The sequence below is a fragment of the Lepisma saccharinum genome, chromosome 11 (genome assembly GCF_977018435.1).
Source record: "Lepisma saccharinum chromosome 11, izLepSacc3.1, whole genome shotgun sequence".
NCBI classification, from domain to species: Eukaryota; Metazoa; Arthropoda; class Insecta; order Zygentoma; family Lepismatidae; genus Lepisma; species Lepisma saccharinum.
In genome coordinates this window covers 10,957,055-10,961,011 of record NC_139239.1, presented here as the reverse complement: position 1 = coordinate 10,961,011, position 3,957 = coordinate 10,957,055, and the positions used below count along the sequence as shown (strand labels likewise).

Here is a 3,957-nt window from a genome sequence, read left to right as displayed (position 1 = left end):
GTCGTCTGGGACAAGCAGGCCCAGAATAGCCTTGCCGTTGACATTGTGTGAGGTCGTCTGTGCCGTGGGCCAGAATAGTTTGTCTGCTGAGTGGGTATTTGAAAGTGAAGATAAGAAAGCAGGATTCGAAGGTAAGTAAGTTCAATAACGTTTTCAATATTTTTACACTGTAAGTTTTCTTTATATATGCTCAGATTGTCCTATCCTAAATGCTTAGACCAAAATGTGTTTCACATTTCGAAATAATGACAGTACACGGTGAGAGGGCACTGTTTAGCATGCAGTGTGAGCCCTTTCAATAGTTCTCGTCCGAAGATTGGCATTCGTGATGGTTTGATTTGATTTGATTGATTCGTTTTATTTTACTTCGCGGTTTGTGCCTCTTGGCTAATTTTGAGAATATGGGGATGAGTGATGAAATTGATGAATGGACATTTACAAACAACCATGCCCAAGCGGGATTCGAACCCGGGACACCTGGCGTCGCAGCTCGACGTGCTAAGACATTTAAATAACTAGCGAAATCACAAATATTACTCTTTATTACTTTGCTCCTCAGGTCGCCTAACTTGAAGATTTTAACAAATGTGAAAATTTTGGGGGTCCTTGTCCCCGCCAATTTACGCCTATGGTTACGGAGACTGAGAAATCATGGTTTAAGTTCGTTTCCGTCCTTCCCACTCCCATTTTTGGAGAGAAATAACTGGAAAACTATAACGATAAAAAATAAAATTTCAAGTGCACAAACGAAATTCTATCCAAGAAGTTGCTTGATTTTTTCTTCCTCCATGATGGGGAGCTTTTAGTTGTTTAGTTTAGTTATTTCAATGGTACAAACGTAATGATTTTGTCCTTCATTTTAAAGTTGGGGGCGAGGGAACTTCAAATATTAATTTAATTTACTCTCAAATCGTTACGGTACAATCGAAAAAATGCGCTGGGATAAAACTGTACGGGCTACCTGAAGTCCCCCCCCCCCCCCAAGTTCAATTTGTGAATACTCGAACATGTTGCAAACGAAAGTAAATGCGATACAATCCGGTACAAACGAAAGATAATCTTACTTTAAACAGAATATGTGGATGTTTGGGGGAACAACGTCACAAAGGTTGACCCTACTACAATTATCACTGCTACTAGGATTCTCTATCATCTTTATTTCTTTCTCCGTTTTCATATGTTTCAATTTTTCTCTGCTCTCTTGGTTCCTCTGTTTCCATTTCCGTTATTCTTCTTTACCTTTTGTCTCTTTCTTTCTACGCTTCCTTCTCTCTTTCCCATTTCCTTCTATTTATGTTCTCTGTCATTCGCTGTCAATGTATCTTCGGTCTCTTTCACCCTCTCTCTTTGTGTTCTTCTGTTCTTGTGTGATTCTCGCTGCGCTGTAAGCAATCCCAATTTTTAACTGTTGGCTATTTGTGTTAGGAGGAGATGGGCCAAAAATATTTCGTTGTGGGCTAGAGCCCCCTTTGGTGTCGACTATTCTGACTGCGACTGGCACCTTCGTTTGGTGTGTGATGTTCCTAAAGTTGTAAAGTAACTTGTTGCGCATAATTCATAATCTTTCGTTATTGCCTGTCGGAACGTACCCCAGAGGGATTTGTAATTGATTTTTAAGTAAAGAGGCCAAAATAATGCAGTGGGATACTGTGGGACGTAAAGTTAATTTGCATGGGAAATATTATTTACAAAACAGGCTTCTGTAAGAGTTTATAAGATTTGTAAGCTGCTGCTTAAACTCCATTCATTCGTTGTATCGATTGCATCTAATTCACAATTTTTTAAAGAAAAAAAGACACATTGTAAACAAGGGCGTGAAAGTTAAATATACCTTGACATTAATTTTCGGGAGCAATGATCGCCTTCCCACATTCAGACGCTGATATTCGTGAGGTTTTCTGTAGTGTGCGTCCATAGTATCTTCTAATTTTCGGTCCTTGGGGGATTCTAAACATTAACAATTTAAGTTAAGAAAACTTACAATTTCAAGCAGCAGCTAGAATTTCTTTTAGAGTGTTGTCTTAGATTTCTTTTACACATAAATATGGTTGTGTAACATAAAATTTTAAGTATTATTTTAATTTTCAACTCCTTTTCAGGAATGTGCCATGCATAGAGAGGAGTGAATACGGATAATACCCACAAACACACTCGCCTTAGTTCCAATCTACACTGAACATTTCGCCACTCATCACCGATAGCAGTTTTTCAAGGATCCTGCATGGGTTGGGTTTACACAGATATGCAATGTAAGTAGAGTAGTTCAAATCTAATTTTGTTCTCTTTTCAAGGGAATTTATTATTCATTATTTTCATAAGTTTTAAGCTGTAGGAACTTGAAATGACAGAGGTCTCTTAGGAAGTAAGCTTATATGTTGAGGTGGGAGGACCAGTGGCGACCACTATATGTACCCAGGTGTAGCACACGCTAGAGGTGGTCAGCTAGTATTGAACATTTAGTCATCATAGTGAGTGTGAAAAGAAAATTAAAGTGTCAAAAGTACATGCATACATAAATACATGTATCAAGGAGTCCGAGGTTCCATACTCGGTAGTGGTTCAGATTTCACTTTGAACTTTAGGTGCAGTCCCGATTAGCCTTTCTGTGCATAAAGTGCACTTAAAAACAAATTCAAACAACAAATCTGGAAATAGGAAAGGGTGGGTGGGTGTCTCATAGCTTCGGTTATTTCTGTTTCAAAGGGAGTGTTCGCCACTGGGAAGGACAGTACTAATAGTTATACACAGTGTAGGCTGGAGTGTAAAACTTTGTTGTGACTGTCTTAAGAAGTATTTGGAAATTGATATGGCATACTAATTACACAATGTGTACAGCGAGATGTTAAAATATTACCAAGCAAGTTGTTCATAATTTTCAATATTTTTTGACGTCCCACGTGTATTTAAGGAATTGAACTGCATTGAACTTCTCCGGGAAATATTTATGCATCTCACTCTTTACATACCTTTCCTAATATCTTTGTTACACAATTAATTTCATGGAGGATTAGTGAAAAAAAAAATGGTTGACTAGACCACACAGCAAATATACTTCTGTGTCAGCATCTTTAAGTTCTGAGAATCGATTGCTGCTTGTGTACAATTTAGTGTTCTTGTGGATGTGGGATGAAGTAAGTGATTCATACATTTTATTTGTTTTCTCTTTTCAACTTGCAAAGTGAGGGTCTGTGATGCTACATTTATTGGCTATCAGTTACCCTGTAAAAGCCTACATACAAATTTTGTCTTTGGAAATTAAATTCATTTTGAGATGTTATGTAGAAGAAAAAACACAGATAAAGAAATTAATTCTTATTTGAAAAGTATCTAAACTTTCATCATTCTGGGTTTCTTTCATTCAATCTTCCACTGTATATATAGACATTCCTTAGGAGAATTTAAATTGCTGGGGGGATCCAAATGATACTAACTTTGCATGATAATTAACTTTTATATGTTAAATCCACTTGAACGCTTCAAATAGTCTTCCATCTATTAAGAAATATAGTTGTACAATAAACTGTTGTATTGAAGAAGTTAAATTTTTGCTACTTTCAAGATTAATCTAATTTAAATTTATTCCTTATTTCAGACATTGAATGCTGTTTAACTAAAATAACCACATCTGATGTTTGAAGATGATCCTGATTTTGTAAATGGAAATGTAAGTAAATAAATCAATTAACCTGTATGTAATCTGAAAATGTCAGAATCACATAAATAGAACTAGGAACGTAAAATATAATGCTGTGTGTGCGAACCATACATACACACCTTTCATTTTGTAATTAATAATCTTTGGATATGCATTTCCAAAATGCACCTTAGCATAAATATACAAATTATAATCTTTATGTATTTCTTTCGTAGCCTACTAAACTTTCAATAGAACTTTATTTCTGCTACTTGAAAACAGAATCATATCCATGCTTTTATTTTTGGAGAGTTGAACTTTCA

General features: G+C 36.0%; 1 long non-coding RNA gene across 1 annotated transcript; it reads left to right on the top strand.

Moving 5' to 3' along the window:
- The first annotated feature begins 52 nt into the window (after positions 1-52).
- Positions 53-3,664, top strand: LOC145995133 (uncharacterized). Its single transcript, XR_014442412.1, has 3 exons — positions 53-131; positions 2,100-2,249; positions 3,593-3,664. It is a non-coding gene; the product is annotated as an uncharacterized LOC145995133 (long non-coding RNA).
- The last annotated feature ends 293 nt before the right edge of the window (positions 3,665-3,957 follow it).